Here is a 26,932-nt window from a genome sequence, read left to right on the forward strand (position 1 = left end):
ACATGAAGGTGTCGAGTGCCAGTTTTGCTCGGCAGTTGAAGGTGTTGAGTCACAGATTGCTCGGCACTTGATGGTGCCAAGTACAGGCAATTGGTGCTGAGTGATAAGAAGCTCGACACTTGAAGAAGAGTGCTGAGCAACAATAGATGCTGAGTAAACTCGGCTCCAAATGAGAAAATAGAAGAGGATGCTGAGTGTTCTGTTCAAACTGAAAAATATTATAACTTAGAAAAAAATTCAACGTGAATGCTTTCACCATTAAAACCAAAAACCCAATACTTGAAACTTCCAAACAAACTTGTCAAGTGCAATAAACAAGGGAAGAGCAATGGATTCAAGTATGCCTACTTGCCTTCTATTCAATCTTTGATATAGACTATTACAAAATCTGGGAGCATTTGACTTCAACTAGAAAACCCTAAAATAACCCTAAACTAATAATACTTCAAACTTCAATAAACTTTTAAACTTTCAGCTCTAATGCCTGCATACAAAGGTGCTTGGAGCAATCACTGTTTCAACAGGACAAAAAAATACAACAACCAACTCACAGAATGAACAGAGGAGTCACGTGCAACTAGAGACACTGAACATACTTCCTTCTGTCTCTAAAACAAGTGGATCTGCTAACCATTTTCTTCTTCTTTCTTTTCTTTGCTCTGCTGAACTGAATCTCTGAATAATCTGTTTGAATGAATATGAATGTAGAAACATTCCCTTTTGTCACATTCCATTTTCCCCCTCATTTCTAATTTCAAAAATCTCACCCACCATATTTATGTTTATGTTTGTTCTAGATGTCAGAGGTGGTAGGTGAGCGTTTGGCTCAAGGGGCAAACGTACGCTTCATTTAATATTCCAACACTCCCCCTTTGTCCCGAGCCAAATAAACCAGGATCACTACTGATCCAAATCAACTACACCAAGACTCTCTCTTCGGTGTACAAAAGTTCCAATGCCTAATGGCTTGGTGAAAATGTCTACTAGCTATTGCTCAAACTTGCAAAATTCCATCTTGAAATCCCCATTCTCCACCAACTCTCTGATGAAGTGATATCTAATCTCTATATGCTTGCTTCTCCCATGGAAGACTGGATTCTTGGACAATGAAATTGATGAGATGTTGTCACAATAAATTATGGTTCCATCCTCTTTCCTTTCATTCAAATCTGTCAAGATCCTCCCTAACCAAATAGCTTGAAATGCTGCTGCTTTTGCTGTTATGTATTCAACCTCTGCTGTAGATTGAGCAACAATAGGTTGCTTCTTGGATGTCCATGTAATTGCAACCAATCCCATATGAAACATGTATCCAAAAGTACTCTTCCTATCATCTATACTTCCAGCCCAATCACTATATGTGTATCCCACCAACTTCAAATCATCACTTGTAGTATACAAAATTCTAAATCCCTTGGTACCTTTCACATACCTTAGGATCCTCTTTTCCGCTTGCCAATGGGAGTCCTTTGGTGTTTCCATAAATCTGGAAATTAAACTTACTGCATGCATTAGGTCTGGTTGAGTTGTAGTCAAATACATTAAACTTCCAACCATACTCTTGTATAGTGTTGGATCCACTCTCTTGCTAGAGTCTTCCTTGCTCAATTTTAGACCTACTGATGTTGGTGTGGGGGCTGCCTTACTATTTTGAATTTTAAATCTCTCCAAGATCTATCCTGCATATATTTCTTGAGAGATGAAGATGCCATCATTCATTTATTTTACTTCTATGCCTAGAAAATATTTCAAGAGACCTAGGTCTGTCATTTCAAATTCACTTTTCATGGCCTCTTTGAACTCACCAATTAGAGCCTTGTCATTTCCAATAAAAATTAAGTCATCTACATACAAGAGAACAATCAATACATTACCATCTGTTGCCTTGATGTAAAGAGTGGGCTCACCATTGCTTTTGCTAAAGCCATTGCTCATCAAATATGAGTCAATCCTACTGTACCATGCTTGTGGAGCTTGCTTAAGCCCATAAAGAGCTCTCTTTAATCTATATACTTTGTGTTCTTCACTTGCAACTTCATAACTAGGTGGTTGCTCCACATACACTTCTTCTTTCAATACACCATTAAGGAAGGCAGACTTCACATCCATTTGAAATACCTTCCATTTGTGTTGAGCTACAATTGCTATGACAGCATGCACAATTTCCATTCTTGCAACCGGGGCATATGTCTCATCATAATTTCTGCCATACTACTATTTGTAGCCCTTGACTACCAGCCTTGCCTTATGCCTATCAATCTTGCCTTCAACATTGCATTTGGTCTTATAGACCCATTTCACTCCAATCACTTACTTCTTAGGAGGCAATTCAGTTAGGTCCCATGTCTCATTTCTTTCTATAGCATCTATTTCTTGATCCATGGCATTACACCATTTCTTCTCCTTAATAGCTTCTTCAAAATAGATTGGATCACTATGAGAAAATAATGCAAAATTAACACTCTCATCATAAACTTCATACCTTTCATCTTGGTATATACCCCTAATACTCTTGGTCTTTCTTGGTAATAGGGAGGAGAGTGTGGGATCAGAATCTTCATTATTGCTGCTTTGCCGACCAGCTCAATCTTCACTATTACTCGACACTGACACTCAATCATGCCTAGAGGAGCTTGGCAATGATTGAGGCTGATTGCCTTTTCTTCTATCTGCTCCTTCTTGCTACTCATCAGAATCTTCTTCACTCATAATTGGCACTTTACTTGATGTGCTTGGTGACCCATCAGTTGGACCATACCAAGACTGATTTTCAAAAAATTCCACATCTCTTGAAAGAGCCATCTTGTTGTTCAATGGGTCATACAATCTGTATGCCTTTGATTCTGAGTTGTACCCTATTAAGATGCACTTCCAACCTTTGTCATCCAATTTCTACCTTTGCTCTTTAGGCACATGTGCATATGCAAAACATCCAAAAACCCTTAGGTGTTCAACTATCCATCTTCCTCGTGACTATGCTTCCATTGGAATTCTATCACGAACTGCCTTTGTAGGACACCTATTAATTAGGTAAATTTTTGTTACCATAGCCTCTCCCCAAAATTTAGTTGGGAGACATTTCTCTTTCATCATGCTCCTTGCCATTTCAACAATGGTCCTGTTCTTTCTTTCAACCACTCCATTCTAGTGTGGTGTGTAGCTGGCTATGAGCTCTTTCTTTACGCCATGTTTCCTGCAAAAATTTATAAAAGAATTGGAGTTATACTCCCCTCCTCTATCTAATCTTAGGACCTTGATATAGTGTCCACATTCTTTTTTAGCCAGGGCTTTAAATTCTACAAATTTATCAAATGTGTCAAATTTATTCTTTAAGAAATACACCCATGTCCTACGACTAAAATCATCTATGAATGTCATAAAATAAGTACTCCCCCTAATGGAAGTAACTTGCATAGGACCAACTAGGTTAGTATGCACTAACTCTAATGGATATCTAGCCCTCCTAGAATTTCTAGAATTAAAGGGAAGCCTATGTTGCTTACCCAAAATACAAGCCTTACACTTGTCACAAGCATTTCCTACATGTGGCAAACCATCTACCATTCTTTTATTTGATAACAAATTTAAACTAGCATAGCCAAGATGACCATACCTAAGGTGCCATAGCTATGAGGGATCTTCAATCACACTCCTTAGAGCTGATTGTATGGGTGGTGCAGCATGAACTTGAGATGAGAAACATGTCTCAATCCTCAAGGGAAACATTTTGTTCTTTGTCATTTCAACTGCTGCAAGTAAGTTCTTGCTCCCATCCTTTTCTTGAATGACACACGTGTCATTCTCCATCAACACTTTGTATCTATTTTGAATGAGATGACCAATGCTCATCAAATTTTGCTTCATACTAGGGACGAAATATACATTTTGTATTTCCTTCTTCTCACCTTTCTTGGTGCAGACCATAATAGATCCTTTTCCCACAACTGGTAGGGTTCCATTATTACCCATTTTAATCTCAGATTTGAAACTCTTGTCAATGAATGAAAACAAGGTTTCATTACCACTCATGTGGTTGCTACATCTACTGTCGAGGTACCAAACCTCAGGGCTTCCTTCTTCACCAACATTACACATGATGAAGGTAGTGTTTTTACTTCCCATATTCACGTCAGCCACATTTGCTTGTCCTGACTGATCTTTCTGCTTCTTCCAACGTTCATTTGCATAATGCCCATATTTATGACAGTAGTAACATTCTACATTACTCTTATTTAAGTTGTAGTTTTTCTTACCTCCTCTTGAAGTATTTTGTGAGCTACTTGCTCCATCTGCTCTTCCTAAGCTTTCTACTGCAACATTCCTTTGTCCTCCATTACCTCGGCCTCTACCTCTGGAGTTTTTGCCTAAGCCATTTCTTCCTCTCCCCCTTCCTCTTGGATTTGTCTAAGCCTTGAATGCTTGCTCTTGGGAAGATGAAGAAGTAGATCTGTTGATCCTATGCTCATGGGTTTGAAGTGTACCCATCAACTCATCCATTGTCAAAACAATGAGGTCTTTTGCCTCTTCTATGGTCATGACCAAATTGTCATATTTATGAGGTAAACTCATCAATATCTTTTCCACTATCCTCTGCTCTTGATAGTCTTCTCCATTTGATTTTAGTTGGTTAATCACATTGGAGGTCCTTGAATTGAAGTCTGTAACTGATTCATTTTCCTTCATTTGAAGGTTCTCAAACTCCCTCCTTATATTCTGTAGCTTTACTGTATGGACTTTATCAGTCCCTTTGAAGTTTGTCTCAAGGATATCCCATGCTTCCTTTGCATAATTTGTTGTTGCAATCTTAGAGAATACTGTCTCTGTCATTGCTGCTTCAATCAAACTTAATTCTTTTGCATCCTTCCTCCTTGACTCTTTCAAATGATTTTTTTGTGCATTTGTGAGAGAAACATACTGGGTTGGATCAGTCACATCATTGAATCCATTAACCAAAAACTCCCATAAATCATTTGCAACCATAATAGTTTTCATCTTCTTTGCCCATGTATCATAATTTTTCCCATTAAAGGATGGTGGCTGCTATCATATATTTCTTGTATCTCCTGCCATGTCAAATATCCAAAGAAAACAAATGCCCTAACTCACTGTGGATGTGGCGCCTCAAAGCTCTAATACCATGTGAGAAATATTAAATTAAAATCAATACTCACAACCCTAAACCTAAAATCTTTGCTCGGCACTTGAAAACTGCTCGACACATGAGGGTGTCGAGTGCCAATTTTGCTTAGCACTTGCTCGGCACTTGAAGGTGCCGAGTCACAGATTGCTTAGCACTTGATGGTGCCGAGTGATAGACAATAGTTGCCAAGTGACAAGAAGCTCGGCACTTGAAGAAGAGTGCTCAGCAATAATAGATGCTAAGTAAACTCGGCTCCAACTGAGAAAACAAAAGAGGATGCAGAGTGTTCTGTTCAAATTGAAAAATATTATAACTTAGAAAAAATTTCAATGTGAATGCTTTCACCATTAAAACCAAAAACCCAATACTTGAAACTTCCAAACAAACTTGTCAAATGCAATAAACAAGGGAAGAGCAATGGATTCAAGTATGCCTGCTTGCCTTCTATTCAATCTTTGATATAAACTATTACAAATGGGAGCATTCAAATTCAACCAAAAAACCCTAAAATAACCCTAAACTGATAATACTTCAAACTTCAATAAACTTTTAAACTTTCAGCTCTAATGGCCACATACAAAGGTGCCTAGAGCAATCACTGCTTCAACAGGACAAAACAAAACAACAACCAACTCACAGAATGAACAAAGGAGTCACGTGCAATTGGAGACATTGAACATACTTTCTTCTGTCTCTGTAACAAGTGGATCTGTTGACCACTTTCTTCTTCTTCCTTTTCTATGCTCTGTTGAACTGAATCTCTGAATAATCTATCTGAATGAATATGAATGTAGAAACATTCCCTTTTGTCACATTCCATTTTTCCCCTCATTTTTTATTTCAAAAATCTCACCCACCGTATTTATGTTTCTATCTATTCTAGACATCAGAGGTGGTAGGTGAGCATTTGGCTCAAGGGGCAAATGTACACTTCATTTAATATTCCAACATGTACAATAATTTATTATAGAAGCTACCAATTTTTAATGTTGACAAATAGAATACTGATCTGGTGTTCTTCAAAAAGATTTCATAAGGAAACTACATAAGATAACAATTAATTTGAAAAAAGAAAAATTAAGATTGATGCAAAACTATTGAAATGAAAGTGATATTTCGTTAGAATTTCATTTTATAGTTTTGAGTTGAATTCAAAATTTCATAGTTCTCAACTAGTTGGTTATCTTCCAATTTATGTATACAAATGGTCTATTTATCTGTCATCAGGTTTATGTAGTATTTACAAAAGAATAATATTATTTGAAGAATTGTAAAGTTCAGATTGATGTTTAGATTTGTGTATAAAATAGATGTTAGGAATCAATTTAGTATGATGTAATAACTTCAAATGTATGTAAATACACACATGTGCAGGATGCACATATGTCCACCTACTCACACACACACACACACAATATCCATTTGTTACTAACTGGAAAGCACTATTTTCTAGCATAAGTTAGTTATGTGTATGTAAGCGTCAAGCTAGCTTATATGCAAAAATAAACTTGTTAGATATGAACTTAATCTAATAGAATAATCTACCTAGTTTTTCTTTTGTCATTTCTACATTATCTAAAAATACTAAATTATAAAAAATAGTTTTTAAAAAAAAAAAAAAATTCTACTAAATTGTCTATCTTATTCTTAGTTATGATGTGAAATTTACTAATTTAATATTCTAGTACCCAAGGTTAAGAACGATATAAAGAGATGCAATATGCAATATAATGATGATGGAAATGATTTATGTCATTTTATAGTTGAACACCTCACGTGTTCAAAATATATATAGATTTTTGATAGATCATGAATTTGAATACATGTTAGTACTTAACTACAACACCCTAATGGTGGGTTATGGTAACATGAGGGAAATTTATAAAAGGTAAGGCATCATGTTGGGAATCAAAGATTTTCCCCAAGGAATGAGATCATGGGGGAGGTAGACATCAAGAGAAGAGTTAACATTAATCATCAATGTTTCTCCTCAAAGAGATATATTATTGGGAGAAGAGTTAAAATATTTCTCTTACATATATATTTCCTTATGGACATGAGGGTTGTTAGGAGAGGGGTAATGTGGTAAAAAAGAGGCTAAGACACTATCACCTTGAGTAAATATGTACATTATAAAACTAATCTAAAATTGAAAATATGAGAAATAGGCACAAAAAATATTATTTTAGATCTTTTTTACTACTGCAAATACATAAACGAAATAATTCATTGCATATAGGTTAGATCAAAAGAACAAATCATAAGTAGAAATGTTATGAGTTTCATTCACAAAAATGTACAATGTCAAAAGGGAAGCAATACGAAAGGGTGGATTTCTTGTTCTTTTCAAATTTGAATATTCAAAAGAAAGATGTCCTAGTAGACTAATGCAAGTTCTAAGCACCGAATGGGGGAATGATTGAATCTAATAAATATGTAAATCTTAAAAAGTGAGAGGTAAAGTGAATGTGATAATAGAATATAGAAGGCTAAATAGGAAAATATAGATAAATTGAGAAATTAAAGATTGATAAAAAAGTATTGAAAACTAGAAATGACCTAACACATACCTGTGGTATGAATTTGAACTAAAAATTTAGGGAACTTGAGAACAAAGTGAGTTTTTACTGTGTTCACAATATTCTCACCTAGAAACTTCAAGGTTTCTCTATCAGATCCTCAACTTTTTGCAAAAGTTTTAATATATGTACTACCCTTATGCGTACATGGATAATTGGGTAAGAAGGTTTTGGAAGGAAGTTTTTTTTGGTAAAATGTCTATTTAGGTATCAACCTTGAAAATTAAATAGAACTTCATAAAGGAAAAATTGCTACTATTAAATAGAAGGTAGATCTAAATCATGAATTAGCTTATCTTTTGAAGATGCAATACTTCTTTGAATATAATTAAAAGTTTTAATGTAATAGCCTTTGAATCCACACAAAAACTATAAAGAAAATCATGAAAGTAAAGACTTTGAATATTGAATGTTGTAGTTTTCTAAAATGGTTGATGAAAGAGAATGCTTTGAAGACTTGGATGCTTGAAGACCTTGATAATGTTCTTGAAATATTGATCTTGTAGGTTATTAAATTCTAGACCAGAAATGTCAAAGTGAGAAAAAAATGGGATATTTATATATACATATTAAATGCCCAAGGATACAAAATAAGACATATTGAGCACAAGACTCAATTCCCCATATAAAAACCAACATTAGGCATTGCTTTCAATTTAAGTCATATTACATAGGAGCATAAAATTCAAAATTTACCATAGGAAAAAGGATGAAATTGGAATCAAGTTCCATAATGATGATGCAGATGTAGGATTATGAGGCACACCTAATTCCAAGGTGTGCAAATAGTAATAAAATAGTAAATGTTAATATACCACCCATTTATGCTAAGAAACTATTGAAGATGAGTATAAATAAAGTTAGACAATAAGAAATAAGGGCTTGCATCAAGTTACAACATGTAATATTGATGATAGGAAGTAGACTTATGGATATGTATTTTACAATATCATAGGAAATAAAAATACAAGCCATAGTAATACCTTTATTAGTTGAAGCTAAATATGTTATAGCCAAATCAATATCATAGCAAGAAATATAGATGGGAAGATATTGAGTGATCTACTATAAGCACAAGAGAATGCCGAACCCAATCTTTTGAGATTTTTTTTTTATAGCAATTTTATTATTAGAGAACTATGTTTTATAATAGTATTGTCGAAAGATTATTTAGGTAATATTTTCACTAAAGTATTGTCAAAAGAGAACTTTGGTTATTTACAAGAAACTTTGTGAATAGTAGATGCTGATATTATTTGTGGAAGAAATCAATGAGTAATGTTAGTTATAGTTAAGTCATTTCTCCTTATTTATAACTTGCTTAGATCTTAAAACCTTTAGTTTACAAACAAGGAAGATGCCTATGCAAATATTTCTCTTCCATCCATTAAGTTAGTTAGAATTGAAATAAACATGTTTGATGACTTAGTTTCTTTCCACATTTTCTACTAGCCAAGGCATCCAAAATAACCCAAAAGAGAAGTGAGCCTAATGGTCATGCAAAAGAGACACATGTCTATAAACGATTGATGTAGTAGTATGTGATTGGTTTATTTTGAGTATAAGAATACATTTTGTTCTATTACATATAGGTATTCACCATCAACAATAACAATTTTAAGTCAAAACCATTGGTGCAATGCTATAAAAAATATTAGACATTACTAAATAAAAAGTTTTGCATATTAATTAACTAATATATAGATATCAAATCAACAAATCTTTTCAGAACTATTCAAACACATTCAAATATTTATTTCTCTTTTCTAAACCATTATCTCTACCCATGCATGGCTACATTAGACCCTTAGGGCCGACTTTGCTATTGGAATTTGATATTCTGGATTTTCTATTCTTATATTTGATATTCCAGATTTTCTATTCTGAAATCTGTTATTCCACATATGTTTGTTGCTACAATAATTGGAATTAGAGTTGCAATTTAAAATTTGATTCCACCATATTAACCATTTCCCTAAAATTCGTCATTGATAGAGTGTTGAGAGGGCAGGTTGAACTGAAAAAATGAAGATCTCAGTGTGAATGGATCTGTACAATGGAAAGTCACGGTATGAGTGAAATCTTAGGAGTTAGCGTGACCAGTGTGGGCAATGAGAATGCCCGATCAGATATATCCAAGACTGCGATTTCTGAGACTGCCCACTATGGACATTGTAGCCAGTCCAATTGGTATGATTTACAAAGACTTCACAGGCTTGTCATCCTTCTTCAAGCTATCGGCTGCTTCTGTCGTCTGTCACCTGCCGTCTATTCTGCACTGCTTTTGCTGCCGTGAATCCCTTTTGAGAAAATAGCTTCAGCAAAGCATTGGATCTGAATAAGTCACAATTGGAATAGGAATTAGTTATTTCAATTCTACTTAATTGTAAATGTTGGTGTTTAGGTCAAAATTAAAATAGATATTTTGATTTGGTGCACCTAAACAGAACAGAAGATTGAAAATTATAAGAATTTACTTCTACCTATTCCAATTCCCACTCCAAACATACCTTTCAAACAATGCCAGGTTTGAAATTTAGAAAGATTGTACATAGAAAGAGAAACAATATCTATCACGTTTACTGCACTCTCAAAGACGTTAAAATGTTACAAAATGGTTTGATCCTGAGCAATTTTTTGAAGTCAATGTTTCTTCAACACTCTGTGTGATGATCACCTCTCCCTTGATTACTTTCATTCAAATTGAATTGATAATAAAAATAGTTAGGGGGGATATATATACTTGTGGCAATCACATGATAACGGACTACTTGTGAAGAAATTCAGGGGGGTCCAAAATCATGTTATAATAATTTTATCAATTTTAATTTATTAAAAAATATAAACAAATTGATTATGTAAGTGCATCTTAGCTTCTCCATAGCCACAAATTTCCACGTGATATGCTGTGGTGTAACGATGATGTTCTTAACATATTAAAATCAAATGAAATGAAAAGCTTGCATGTTTCTTATCTCTTCTAACACGTATGATTTGGAAAATCTCCAGTTCAGGAAAACAATATCTGGTGCCAAAAAAATGGTAAAAGAGGTGGCTGCAAAAGATCATCTTTTCGAAATTGGCGGCTGTGAAGAGGAGCTTTGTTTGCTTGGTTTGAAAAGACTTGTGTATCACGAGGAAACTAGCCACCTCTTGTCTTTATCAGCATGCTAATTAACACGATAAGATTTCATTCTTTCATTACCATTTTTACAAGCAAAATGATACGATTTTGACCTAATGGAAAGGTTGACAATTGCAAGATGCTCAGTTTCAATCTCTTTGCACTAATTGTTTTAATGCTTTGTGCAAAAGTTTAATATTAGCACCTTTTAAGGGTGCAAAGGTTACGTCAATAGTTTTATATATATCAAATCATGTCACAAAAAAAATTCTAATAATATTTTCTATATACAGTAGAATATTAGAAGGATAATTTTAAAATCTTTATTATTTTATCTTCCTTTCTAAAAATAGAATACACCTATTAAACATTTCTTTCCTCAATGTTTGTCCTTTCTTTTCAATAATTTATCTTCTATGCAACATTTGTTGTTATCTTTGCAACCTTTTTCATCTATAATGAGCTTAATAGGATCTTGGTCATTATGGCTTGTACTTTGATTATCCTCCTCCAAAAGCATGGGTGCTACATGAGCACTGGCATTGTTATTAATGAAGTACAAACTATTGTAGTGGTTTCCATCATGATATGAGACATGAAGTGTGGATGTTTTTGAGCTATCAATATTGTAGATTTGATTTTCTTGGCCCTTCAAATAGTGCACATGAATTTTAGTTTGAGTCACCATGGAGGCTACATATATCTCACAATGGTCTACCCCAAGTTTCATCTTCTGCCATTTTTTCATGGTATTCTTCAAAATTCATGTCATCTTTCTAAGAAAAGAAAGGCTCAAAGTATGAACGATTCTCCATAATGTAATCCACTACCATATTACAATACTTTGAGTGTTGCTCTTGGTCACCTTCAAGTTGATCTACTAGAGCTCAGAAAAAACAATTTCTATCTGGTAGCATTTGCACCACTCTTATCTGCAATCCATTATGTTGAGCCTTTATTTCTTCTAGGCTTTCCTCCTCACTTTCAACTTCATCCAAAATGATGCTTAGTTAAGATTTTTTGTCTTCTTCTTGGATGGGCATGTCTAACTTAGAAAGAGGCAGTTTTGGTTAAATATTTCTTTAACATATAATTCAAATAGATAATGAAATGTATAATTGAACCTACATATAAGATTTCAAAAGTGAATAATGTTATGTTCAACTGTTGTGTAATGGTACTCCCGCGGGTAATAAGAAGCTAAAGAGATGATTTCCATCTGGTAGCATTTGCACCACTCTTATCTGCAATCCATTATGTTGAGCCTTTATTTCTTCTAGGCTCTCCTCCTCACTTTCAACTTCATCCAAAATGATGCTTAATTGAGATTTTTTGTCTTCTTCTTGGATGGGCATGTCTAACTTAGAAAGAGGTAGTTTTGGTTAAATATTTCTTCAACATATAATTCAAATAGATAATGAAATGTATAATTCAACCTTACATATAAGATTTCAAAAGTGAATAATGTTATGTTCAACTATTGTGTAATGGTCTCAACCTTTACCTAAATTATTGAATGTATTCATCTGTGATCCTAGAAAATATGAAGACAACCAATTGTAGAATCCATTTAAATACAACTCTAAATAATATAAATAAAATATATCCAATTTTTTGAACATGTACATGAGACAGGACCTCTCAAGGTGTAGGAGACAAATAGTTACAATCAAAAGTGATGGGAGAGCCAAAGGTGAAGCTAATACATGTTTCATAAGATGTGAGAATCCAATACTAATATGTCATTTATATATATAAACCACTGAGATGTCCTTGACATATTGTGAGGAGAATTTAGTTGCATGTCTACGATATATTAACATGATTCTACTTGAAGTAGTGACAGATACAATTTTTGATCTCTATTGTGTTCACATGCATGTTTGGTAAACTAAGACATTGTTGGATTCATTTCCTTGTCACAATATTTTACCATATACAATGTCTATACTGGCATTTTAGAATTCTCCTTCAATTGTGATATATGACTGAAAATGAAAGAAATTTCAGGATTTCACATTAACATTTGTTTACACGATCTCATTTATTTCTCCCTCATTCATTTTAGATTACTAATACTAAGTCTAATTCTTTCATTTTCTTTTAAACATTTTATTGGATTGAAAAAGATAGTGGTATATAATTTATGTAAAACAGATGGGTTGTATGAAGCTACTACTTCAAAATGTAGGTTAAGTCAGCCCAAAAAAAAAAAAAAATTTAAATATTAAACTTGCAAATTTATCAACAAAGATCTTTATTAGTTCTCAAACTTAATGTTTTTTTATATAGTTTTAGTATTTGTAGAAAGGCTGCATACTATTGTAATGAGTTTATTTTAAGTCGTTATTAACAATCCATGCTATTGTATACAAATATAGTTTATATTTTTGTAATTATTTTAATTACTTACAACATTTTAAATTATATTAAACCAATATCAAAATTAATCTTAAACTTAATAATTATTTTACTTTAAACCTTAACATTCAATTAATTTAATAAATAATTATTTCACTATATTATAAATAAAATAACCCGGCACACTTTTTGGGTTCACGCTGCACCTATTTACTTTCTCAAGGAGTTTGATGCTCTTTCTCGACAATTCCTTTGGAGTGGTAATTTGCGTACTACTAAATGGAGCTTGGTTAATTGGGCAACTGTTTGTAGGCCTAAAAAGGAGGGTGGTCTTGGTCTTCGATCTACTCTATTGAGTGGTCAAGCTTTGGCTACTAAACTTTATTGGTGATGGAGCTCTAGACAACATCAACTTTGGGCTCGTATTATCACTCATAAATATTTTCACGGTGCTGATCCTTGCTCTGTTTTTGCACTTCCTCTTGAAGGTCGTGGCTCAATGGTTTGGCATACTTTGAAGACAGGTGCGATGTTGGTAAAGAGGGGTCTGTTTTGGATATGTAAAGGAGGTTCTCAGGCTTTGTTTTGGTCTGATGCTTGGGATGGATTCCCTTCCATTTTATCCATATACCCTCATCTTCAGCCTCTTTGTGACTCTTTTCTTGCCACTGGATGGGATAAAGTGGCTCATTACAAGACTCCTTATCAATTGGGACCTGTTGTTGGTTACAGATGGAAGCATTCTTCTGATTGGCCTCCTGGAGGTACAGGCATGGATCGTCAGGAGCTTTCTCAAATTCTAGCCTCTAGAGAGTGTTCTTCTTTGCTTGGTCTAGATGTTTTGGCTTGGGGCGGTACCTTGTCTGGTAAATATCATGTCTCTGCTGGGTATCAGGAGATAACTAGACAATTATTTGGGGATGTTGAGGTCCCTTGGTGGAAGCAAGTTTAGAATAAAGTTTCTTGGTCCAAGTGCAATTTTTTCATGTGGCTAGTGGCTCACAACTGTTGTCTTACCTGGGATAATCTTTGTAAACGTGGATTTGGAGAGGAGTCTGTCTCCCATCTGTTCTTCCATTGCTCTTATTATACTCAGATATGGCACCTTTGGTGGAGCGCTTGGGGTTGCTCTTGTCGGCATGCTTCCTCTTTGTCTGAGTTCTGGGCCCACTTGGGTACTGCTCCCTCCAAGTCTTCTTTTCTCCATGCTGCTTGGATTGTTGGCCCATCTTTCATGCTTTGGCATATCTAGTTGGAGAGGAATTGTCGCATATTCCAAGATGTTCGACTTGGTGTTTTGCATCTTTGGTGGAAAATATCACATTCTCTTCAGGAAACTATTCTTGTGAAGTGTGAGCTTGATGAGGATATAGATCCGGTTGATCTTGCTATCTGTAATCGCCTCAATTTTCATCTGTAGGATGGGGCTATAGCTCATAGGTTTCCTTCTATGTCCAGGAAGCTTCACCATCAAAGGAAGGGTCGGGTTAATCGGGATGGGCACTGGACTCCTCCTCCCTGTGGAGTTCTGAAAATTAACACTGATGGTTCTTCCCATGGGAATCCTGGTATGGCTGGTATTGGCGGAGTGGCTTGTTGTAGTTCTGGGGATGTTAAATTTTTCTTCTCAATTCATAAGGGTGATTATACTAACAATCTCATGGAAGCTCAGGCTATTTTATATGCTGTGGAATAGTGTTTCTTGCAAGGATGGAGTAAGATTATCTGTGATTCTGATTCCCAGGTGGTGGTGAACATGCTTTCTTCGCAAGAGCTTGAGGATGTTAGTTGGCAGCTAGCCACTGTTGTTAAGCAGATTCTTTTCTTCTCTTCCTCTTTTCAGTTCATTAGGTTTACGTATATTCCTCGTGAATGGAATAGAACTGTTGATTGTTTAGCCAAATGGGCATCTAGTCATGATCCGGGTTGGAATATTAGGGATCGGAGGCAACTGTCCTTTGAGATGGTGCAAGAATTTGATGATCTTGTTGCTCAGGATCGAGCTCCTTGTTGAGCTCTCCTTGTTGTATTCCTTTCTGTCTTAATAAATTTTTTCCCCTCTTTTTGCAAAATAATATATCTAAATATATAATTTCAATTTTTTAATCTTTAGTAAGTTTATATTATAAAATATAATATTTTTTAAAACTAATTTTTATTAAATTATCTTATATTAAACTATAATTAACTATTAGGCAAATACTAGCCACTATGTGGCACTTGTTTATTATTGTACTTTAGAAACAATTCCATGAGATTCATTTGTGTCAATTGGTAAATTAATTTTAATCAATTAAAACATTTTTTATCTGTTTTGAAAATAGTCATAGTTTTTTAAAAATTTCAATTTACATTTTAAATTTTTTTCAATAAAAAACATTTATTTGAAATATAATTCATTCAAACAAATTTGTGTTATAAAACCCCCTTTTCAAAAACTTTCTCAATATTGATTTTTTTCTAAATACTTTTAAGATGCACTTTATAGAATTGAAATTTTATATTAATTATTTTTTATAATTTTGTTATATTTTAAAGAAGAGATTTGATTTTTTGATAATAGATTAATTTTTTCTTTTTTTTAATATGTTCTAATTATTCTTTATATTAGGAGAGACTTGTGTTTTAGAACTATTCTCTATGTTTGAAGAAATGTTAAACCAAGATCAATGCATTTGAGATGGACCACTGACAAAATAAAGGCTATTAAATTTTACAACATAAATTTTCATTTTTTTGGGCAGAAAAAAGAGATCATGAATGTTACACCATATGCTTACCATTTAGAATATTAGAAATGGCTTCTATGCCAGCCAAATTTGATATCCTACGAATATGTAGTATACTTTGTTTTGTCAAGAAAATGTATATGACTAGATTTATAAAGAAAAAATTGCTCAGGAAACACTGTAAGCACTTTGATCGATGATGGGCATACAAAGAACCAAAGATTTTGAAGTGATTTTTCTAAGACAGAGAAATTGAGCTTCGTAATCTTCACTTCAATCAAATTCTTGTCCCTTAAAACACAAGAATTGTAATTCCTAGCATTATTTTTTGACCAATATGTATGAATATGCATCTTTACCACATAGTAAGGATGGGTTCTCACACCCACACACCAAGGGAGGGACAAAAATCCACCTAGATAAGAGATGTATATATGACAACTATTTAATAGTATTAAGCTTGATCAATCATATCAAAAAATTATATAAAATTTATTTTTTAATTTACAACTAAATATTCTTAATATTTAAATTAAATAATTTTGTACACAACAAATCAAAATATAGAACATATTTATTTAAAATAAAGAAAATTGTCTTATAAGTAAATTGTCTAGTAAAGTATTTTAAATCTATAAGAGAAGGAACTTTCTTATAATTTTATATTTTAAGATAAAAATTTAAAAAACTATAAATTGAGGATGGGGTAGATAGGTACTTAATGTACATGAATATACTTACATGAAAATAATTTGGTTTACAAATATATATTAATTTTATTTTACTTTTATCTTTGATAAATTTAACTAATTGATGAGAATAGTTTTATGTAAAATTGACATAATGCATTTTAATTTTAATCTCAAACTGTGATATTTGATTTTAAAAATAGATATTTAGTTAATTTTTGAAATTAAAAAAATATTGTAAATTTTTTTTTTAGTTAATTGCCTAGTGATATTGGTGTGACATGTATATTGTGACCTCCAAGCCCAATAGATCATAATTCTATGGAAGCATATTTTTACAGTTGTTATATTATTAAATAGAACTACCTTTTAGATACTTTTGTAAAGGGATTACCTCAATTTGTTCAAGTTCAATGAATGTTCATCTAACATTACAACTAGTACAATAATCTAACATTTTTGCAACTAATAAAAGTTTATAGATTTTTTTAAAATTATCAATGACATTAGTAATGTAAGTTGCTTCCACTTAATGCCTCTTCTAACTTAATGCATATTTTTGCATGCTCTATTGTTTATCGATTTGAAATAATTAACTACTTCAATCCAAAACAAGTATTAAACCCTTAATCTTCCCCTACTAATTTGAAGCACTAATGCGATTGTACAAAGCATTATCCTAGCCTAAGATAACTAAAAATCTTTAATACAAGATTGAATTTATCCTTTTTGTTATTTTATAAAAGAAATTCATAGTAGTTATTTTGTATCATTTAATTCCTAATAAAGCTCACTACAAAAAGAATATTTTTGTTAGTCTTGTTATCTTAGCTTTGTGATTGTGTCTTATTATAAACTCATTTTTATTATTGTTAGGAAGAAAAATTATACTTTTTATAAGTAGATTATTTGTCAATACAAATTTTTCCCCACTTTATTTCTCTATTATAATAATTATTATATTGTCTGCAATGATGGAAGGATCCTACATAATCCCCTGCAAGTCAACAATCTTTCTTGCCATTGACTCCAATGAAGATAAGCCCTCATTTCCTGCTTTCTAATAATTTTTCTAAATAGTCCATGTAAGAAGTGAATTTCCCACCATAGTATTAGTTTCCAGCATTGTTTTCTTGTCTCATCACTACTTGTCTACTATCATCAGAGGTCCCACACTCAATCTTTCAGAACCATTTCTAGTTTTTACAACATCACTTTAGCGTTGAGTGGCGTATGACTACTGGAAAATCTGAACATTCCAGAAGTAGTTTAATAAATGTATATCTAGTAATAATATAAGTAATTTTAACTTAATGTCACTTCCAACTTAAAGACACATTTTAACATGCTTTAATTAATTTTAAATAGTTAATTACTTCAATCCAAAACAAGTATTAAAGCCTTAATCTTTCCCCATTCTAACGTGAATGTACAAAGCAATATCTAGTCTAGAAAATGAAAATCTCTAATACAACATTGCATTTTATCCTTTATTTTTTTAATAAATAAATAAAACAACTATTCCTCTGCACTAATAATTTTTTAAAAAAAATTGACAATCTGCATTATTTCATCATTCTCAATTCCTAATTTGTTGCTATTCAAGGATGCAGATCAAATATAACAATTTTTAAAAATTTATACAAACCACACACATAAAAGCATAATTCGTACATGTGAGAAATATAAAATTCAATCTTAAACTCACAACCCTAAACCTAAAAATTTTTACTCGGCACTTGAAAAAAGTGCTCAGCACATGAAGGTGTCGAGTACCAGTTTTACTCGGCACTTGATGTTGTTGAGTGACAGGCAACAGGTGCCGAGTGAGCTCGGCACACAAAGGATAGGTGCCGAGTTAGCTTAGCACACAAAGAAGACAATGGATGCCGAGTAAGGTTGGCTCCAACTAATAAGATTTATAACTTAGGAAAAAATCTAACATGAATGCTTTCATGATTAAAACTAGAGAGCCGAGCTTTAACCTTTCAACCAAGTTTCTCAAATACAATGAATAGAAGAGGAAGAACAATAGATTCAAGTATGCCTACTTTCTTTTCTATTCAACTAAGATTTAAACTATTACAAAATCTGGGACATTCAGCTTCAACCAGAAAACCCTAAACTAATAATACTTCAAACTTCAATAAAATTTTAAACTTGCAGCTCCAATGGCTGCATACAATGGTGCCTGGAGCAATCACTGCTTTAACAGGAAAAATCCAAACAACAACAAAGTTACTGAGTGAACAAGGGAAACACGTGCAACTGCAAGCACAAACTTCTTTCCTTCTTCCTTCTCTGCTCAACTCTGCAACTTCTCTCTGATCTGCAAACTCTCTTAATGAAGGAATAAAACATTCCTTTTGTCACATTCTAGTTTCCTCCTCTTTTTAGAATTTGAAAGAAACTCACCTACCTGTATTAATGTTTTGTCTGTTCTAGACGTCAGGGGAGTAGGTGAGTGTTTGGATCACAGCTAATCCAAATCAACTACACCAAGACACTCTCTTAGGTGTACAAAAGATCCAATGCCTAATGGCTTTGTGAAAATGTCTACTTGTTGTTGCTCAGACTTGCAAAAATTTATTTTGATATCCCCATTCTCCACCAACTCTCTAATGAAGTGATATCTAATCTCAATATGCTTGCTTCTACCATGGAAGACTAGATTCTTGGACAATGCAATTGATGAGATATTGTCACAATAAATTGTGGTTCCATCCTCTTGCCTTTCATTAAAATCTATCAAGATCCTCCTTAGCCAAATTGTTTGACATGATACTGCATTTGCTGCAATGTATTCAACCTCTATTGTAGATTGAGCAACAATAGGTTGCTTCTTGGATGCCCATGAAATTGCACTCGATCCCATATGAAACATGTATCCGAAAGTGCTCTTCCTATCATCTAAACTTCCAACCCAATCACTATCAGTGTAATCAACCAACTTGAATTCATTTGATGCAGTATACAAAATTCCAAATCCCTTAGTACCTTTCACATACCTTAGGATCCTCTTTACCACTTGCCAATGGGAATCCTTTGGTGTTTTCATAAATCTGAAAATCAGACTTACTACATGCATTAGGTCTAGTCGAGTTGCATTCAAATACATTAAACTTCCAACCATACTCTTGTATAGTGTTGGATACACTCTCTTGCTAGAGTCTTCCTTGCTCAACTTCAGACCTACTACTATTGGTGTGGGGGCTACCTTGTTGTTCTTCATTTTAAATCTCTCCAAGATCTGCCCTGCATACTTTTCTTGAGAGATGAAGATGATATCATGCATTTGTTTTACTTCTATGCCTAGAAAGTATTTCAAGAGACCTAGGTCTGCCATTTCAAATTCACTTTTCATGGCCTCTTTGAACTCACCAATTAGAGACTTATCATTACCAGTAAAAATCAAGCCATCTACATACAAGACAATAATCAATACATTACCATCTGCTGCCTTGATGTAAAGAGTGGGCTCACCATTGCTTTTGCTAAAGCCATTGCTCATTAAATATGAGTCAATCCTACTATATCATGCCTGTGGAGCTTGCTTGAGCCCATAAAGAGCTCTCTTCAATCTATATACTTTGTTTTCTTCACCTGCAACTTCATAACCAGGTGGCTACTCCACATACACTTCTTCTTTCAATACACCATTAAGGAAGGCAAACTTCACATCCATTTGAAATACCTTCCATTTGTGCTGAGCTGCAATTGCTATGACAACACACATGATTTCCATTCTTACAACCGAGGCATATGTCTCATCATAACCTCTGCCATACTATTGTTTGTAGCTCTTGACTACCAGTCTTGCCTTATGCCTATCAATCTTGCCTTCAACATTGCATTTGGTCTTGTAGACCCATTTCACTCCAATCACATGCATTTTTGGAGGCAATTCAGTTAGCTCCCATGTCTCATTCCTTTCTATGGCATCTATTTCCTCATCCATGGCCTTACACCATTTCTTCTCCTTGATTGCTTCCTCAAAATATATTGGATCACTATGAGAAAATAATGTAAAATTAACACTCTCATCATAATCTTCATACCTTTCATCTCGGTATATCTCCCCAAGACTCTTGGTCTTTCTTGGTAATAGGGAGGAGAGTGTGGGATCAAAATCTTCATTGCTGCTGCTTTGCCGACTAGCTCGGTCTTCACTGGTACTCGGCACTGACACTCGATCATGCCTAGAGGAGCTCGACAATGACTGAGGTTGCTTGCCTTTTCTTCTATTTACTCCTTCTTCTTGCTATTCATCAGCATGTTCTTCACTCATAATTGGCACTTTACTAGAAGTGCTTAGTGACTCATCAATTGAACCATACCAAGACTGATTTTTAAGAAATTCCTCATCTCTTGAGAGAGTCATCTTGTTGTTCAATGGGTCATACAATCTATATGCCTTTGATTTTGGGCTGTACCCTGTGAAAATACATTTCACACCTTTGTCATCCAATTTTTGGCTTTCTCTTTAGGCACATTTGCATATGCAACACATCCAAATACCTTTAGGTGTTCAACTATCCATCTTCTTCGTAACCATGCTTCCATTGGAATCCTATCATGGACTGCCTTTGTAGGACACCTATTAATTAGTTAAACTATTGTTGCCACAACCTCTCCCCAAATTTCAGTTGGGAGACCTTTCTCTTTCATCATGCTCCTTGCCATTTCAACAATGGTCCTATTCTTTCTTTCAACCACTCCATTCTGCTGTGGTGTATAGCTGGTTGTGAGCTCTTTCTTTATGCCATGTTTCTTGCAAAAATTTATAAAAGAATTGGAGGTATACTCCCCTCCTCTATCTGATCTTAGGACCTTGATATAGTGTCCACATTCTCTTTTAGCCTGGGCCTTAAATTCTACAAATTTATCAAATGCTTCATATTTATTCTTTAAAAAATACACCCATGTCCTACGACTAAAATCATCAATGAATGTCATAAAATATGTACTCCCCCCAATGGAAGTAACTTGCATAGGACCGACAAGGTCAGTATGCACTAACTCTAATGGATATCTAACCCTCCTAGAATTTCTAGAATTAAAGGGAAGCCTATGTTGCTTACCCAAAATACAAGCCTCACACTTGTCACATGAATTTTGTATACGTGGCAAACCTTCTACCATTCTTTTATTTGACAACAAATTTAAACCGGCATAGCCAAGATGACCATATCTAAGGTGCCATAGCTATTAGGGGTCTTCAATCACACTCCTTAGAGCTGATTGTGTGTGAGGTGCAACACAAACTTGAGATGAGAAGCATGTCTCTATCTTCAAGGGAAAGATTTTGTTCTTTGTCATTTGAACTGTTGCAAGTAAATTCTTGCTCCCATCCTTTTCATGAATGACACACATGTCATTCTACATTAGCACTTTGTATCTATTTTGAATGAGCTGACCAATGCTCATCAAATTGTGCTTCATACTAGGGGCAAAATACACATTTTGTATTTCCCTTTCCTCACCTTTCTTGGTGCAGACCATAATAGATCCTTTGCCCACAACTGGTAGGGTTCCATTGTTACCCATCTTAATTTATGATTTGAAACTCTTGTCAATGAATGAAAACAAGGTTTCATTACCACTCATGTGGTTGCTACATCCACTGTCGAGGTACCAAACCTCAAGGCTTCCTTCTTCACCAACATTACACATGATGAAGGCAACAGCATTGGGTCCACTTCCCATGTTCACATCAGCCACATTTGCTTGTCCTGATTGATCATTCTGCTTCTTCTAGCGTTCATTTACATAATGCCCATATTTATGATAGTAGTAGCATTCTACATTACTCTTATTTGAGTTGTAGTTTTTCTTACCTCCTCTTGAAATATTTTGTGAGCTACTTGCTCCATCTACTCTTCCTGAGCTTTTTGTTGCAACATTTCTTTGTCCTCCATTTCCTCGGCCTCTACCTCTAGAGTTCATTCTTGAGCCATTTCTTCCTCTCCCCCTTCTTCTTGGATTTGATTGAGCCTTGAATGCTTGCTCTTGGGAAGTAAAAGATTTAGATCTATTGATCCTATGCTCATGGGTTTGAAGAGAACCTATCAACTCATCCATTGTCAAAATAGTGAGGTCTTTTGCCTCTTCTATTGTCATGACCAAATGGTCATATTTATGAGTTAAACTCCTCAATATCTTCTCCACTATCCTCTACTCTTGATAGTCTTCTCCATTTGACTTCAATTGGTTAATCACATTGGAGGTCCTTGAACTGAAGTTTGCAACTAATTCATTCTCCTTCATCTGAAGGTTCTCAAATTCCCTCCTTATCTTCTGTAGCTTTACTATACGGACTTTATCAGTCCCCTTGAAGTTTGTCTCAAGGATATTCCATGCTTCCTTTGCATAATTTGCAACTGCAATCTTAGGGAATATAGTCTCTATCATTGTTGCTTTAATCAAACTTAATGCCTTAGCATCCTTCCTCCTTGACTCTTTCAAATGAGTCTTCCGTGCATTTGTGAGAGCAACATACTAAGTTAGGTCTATCACATTATTGAACCCATTAACTACAAACTCCCACAAATCATTTGCTACCATAATAGTCTTCATCTTCTTTGCCCATGTATCATAATTTTGCCCATTAAATGATGGTGGTTGCTGCCATATCTTTCTTGCATCCCCTTCCATGTCAAATATCCCAAGAAAACAAATGCCCTAACTGACTGTGGATGTGGGGCCTCAAAGCTCTGATACCATGTGAGAAATATAAAATTCAATCTTAAACTCACAACCCTAAACCTAAAAATTTTTACTCGGCACTTGAAAAAAGTGCTCGGCACATGAAGGTGCCGAGTGCTAGTTTTACTCGGCACTTGCTCAGCACTTGATGGTGCCGAGTGATAGGCAAGAGGTGACGAGTGAGCTCAACACACAAAGGATAGGTGTTGAGTTAGCTCAGCACACAAAGAAGACAATGGATGCTGAGTAAGGTTAGCTCCAACTAATAAGATTTATAACTTAGGAAAAAATCTAACGTGAATGCTTTCACGATTGAAACCAGAGAGTTGAGCTTTAACCTTTCAACCAAGTTTCTCAAATACAATTAATAGAAGAGGAAGAACAATAGATTCAAGTATGCCTACTTTCTTTTCTATTCAACTGAGATTTAAACTATTACAAAATTTGAGAGCATTCAGCTTCAACCAAAAAAACCCTAAACTGATAATACTTCAAACTTCAACAAGCTTTTAAACTTGTAGCTCTAATGGCTACATACAATGGTACCTGGAGTAATCATTGCTTCAACAGGACAAATCCAAACAACAACAAACTTACTGAGTGAACAAGGGAAACACGTGCAATTGCAGGCACAAACTTCTTTCCTTTTTCCTTCTCTGCTTAGCTTTGCAAACTCTCTTAATGAATGAATAAAACATTCCTTTTGTCACATTCTAGTTTCCCCCTGTTTTTAGAATTAAAAAAAAACTCACCTACCCGTATTAATTTTTTTGTCTTTTTTGGACGTCAAGGGAGTAGGTGAGTGTTTGGCTCTAGGGGAAAATGTCAATCCTGCATTAAATATTCCAATAGTACATTATCCCAACGTTCACAATTTACTTCCAATCAAGCTAGAGATCATCGAAATAGATCTCTAAAATTTTCGCAGAAAAGAAAAAAGACAATTTCTACAACATCCCTATCATTCACAATCTACTTCTATTGAAGAAATAGATGATGAAAAATAATTTTTAAAATGTGATACAAATCACACAAGAAAAAAAATAGTTTGTTTACTTCCACGGAAGATACATTCAAGATACAAATCATGCAAAATGATCTCTATAAATTCAATGATATCATACAAGAAGAAGTATAATTTAGTATAATTTCTACAATTCACAATCTGCTTCCAATCAATACAGATCATGGAAAAAGATTTTTAATATTTGATACAAACCACAAAAGACTCACAAAAAAAATAAAAAAAATTTAATATCTAAAATGGCTTTTCTCAATTCATTATGATATGAGAGATATCATTGAAATGACCCAATAGGAGAGGACATATCATCCTTGCAAGTTTGCACTTTGGGAATGGCCACTATTGAAACACCATCCTGATAATGCACCCAAGTTGCATCAAGGTTAGAGCCACGCACTAGTTGTTGTTGTATGTCTCTCACAACAACTTTCTTCACCCCAGGAATGATTCCCACAACTTCCACTTCCACTGTATCCAAGACTGTAACATGAGAATCTGCTATTACGAACTTGAAGGCTGCCTCTGTCTCCTCACTTCAAAAAATCAAAAAATCAGAACATTCAGGTCAATGATTCTCAAGGAGTGAAGCCTATCAGCTTAATTAAAGAAGCTACCCATTTTCTTTATTGACAAATAGAATACAATTTGGTGTATGAACTTAATCTAATGGACTATACCACAAAAAATAGGTTTGTCAAATCTAAGTTTAATAAGTTATTTTTAATTTTTTTTAAAAAATAAAACTTTAAGAGTTCAATAAATATTATGTTTATATTATTCATAGTTATAATCTTAAATTTACTAATTACTTGGTTAAGAGTGATATAAAGAAATGCAATATATACATATGATGATGAATAAAACTATTTATGTCATTTTAGAATTCAAAATTTCATGTGATCAAAATATTTAATAATTTTTGATAAATCAAGGATTTGAATATAGGTTAGTACTTAAATACACCATTTCGATGGCAATTTATGGTAAGATTAAGGGAATAAAAAAGAGGTAAGATATTACAAGGGGAATTAACAAATTTCATCAAGGTATGATCATGGGGAAGTCACATATCAAGAGAAGAGATTACATCAATATTCAATGCTTCTCCCCAAAGAGATTTATTATTAAGAAAAGAGTTAAAAGCATCTTAAAGATATGTGTGTTGTTAGGTGAGGTATAAAGTGGTAAAAAGTAGGCTAAGAAATTATCATCTCAAGTAAATATATGCATTATAACTACATAAAATGGAAAGTAAGATCGGAATACCAAATTATAAGTAGAAATATTAATAGTTGGGTTCAACAAAATGTACAATGTGAAAAGGGAATCAATACAAAGGGGTGAATTTCTTGTCCTTTTCAAATTTGGACATTTGGAAGAAAGATGCCCTAATAGGATAAAGTAGGTCCTTGACACTAAATGGGGAAATGTTTGTTTTCTAAATATGTAAATGTAAAATGAGGAGAGAGAAAGTAAATATGATAATGGAATATAAAAGGCTAAATAGGACAATATAGACAAATTGAAAAATTAATGATTGATTTAAAATCTACTAAAAACTAGAATAAGTTGAAACAAGATGCAAATAGTGGTGCAAACCCATGGTATGAATTTCAATTTAATATGTAGGGAACAAAATGTTTGAATAATTTTGTTCTTGGGATTTTTTTTTTTTGTGTATGTTCCCTATGTTTTTGCCTTAAACTTTTAGGGTTCCTCTTTTAGATCCCAATCTTTTTTCAAAAGTTTGAATAATTTCAATACCTGTACACAAACATATAAAATAGAGAAAAGGTTGCAAAAGGGAGTTTTCCTAGGCCAAATGTTTATTTAGATATCAACCTTGAAAATAAAACAAAATTTCATAAAGGAAAAATTCTATGATGAAATTGAAGCTAGATGATTCAATACCTATTTTAATATAATAATTAGTTTTGTTCTAATAGCCTTTGAATCCACACAAAAAACTTAAAGGAAATTATGAATTGAAAGACTTTTCACAATGAGTATTGTCTGTAGAACCAGAATCAGTATGCAAAGAACATTAACAAATAAAGTAAACATTCACAAAACAAAAACTAAATTCACATATATGCTTAGACAAAGGAAGAAAACAAGAAGTGCAAACCTCACAAGAAAAAGCACTCCATGCTTTCTTGATTCTGTAGATGTGTCCTTTTGCTGTGGATGTATGCTCAAGATGCTCAAAAGCTGCTTCAATGGAGATGGGTAGTGGAAAATTGGTAGCTTTGTGAGCTCTCAATTTGGCATTATAAGGGTATGGTTGATGGCTTTTGTTCTCAAAATAGCATGGTAACTTTAGCTCAAAGATTGTTGATGAAATGGCTTGGGATGGGATTCAATTTATAGGCTAAGGGGTAGAGGGATGGAGGGCTTAGATGCAAGGATGGATGAAGGCTTAAGGAGGGCTAGGATGCACTCAAAGGAGAGCACATGGATTGTTCTTGTTTAGCACCAATGGGAAGGTGACACTTGTCACAAGGAGGATGAGTGTGAGAGGGTAGGGTAAAGGGTTGGTTAAAGGCATGATGAGTGGGGTTGAGTATGTAAGAGGGATGTA

At 33.9% G+C, this 26,932-nt stretch overlaps 1 pseudogene; it reads right to left on the reverse strand.

Annotated features, from left to right (window-relative positions):
* LOC149576696 (polygalacturonase At1g48100-like) overlaps positions 1 to 25,317 on the reverse strand; it is a 57,036-nt pseudogene extending 31,719 nt beyond the window's left edge.
* Positions 25,318 to 26,932: the final 1,615 nt, after the last annotated feature.

This window comes from Cupressus sempervirens, chromosome 1 (genome assembly GCF_028749045.1).
Source record: "Cupressus sempervirens isolate cs-2001-9-10 chromosome 1, ASM2874904v1, whole genome shotgun sequence".
Classification (NCBI taxonomy): Eukaryota; Viridiplantae; Streptophyta; class Pinopsida; order Cupressales; family Cupressaceae; genus Cupressus; species Cupressus sempervirens.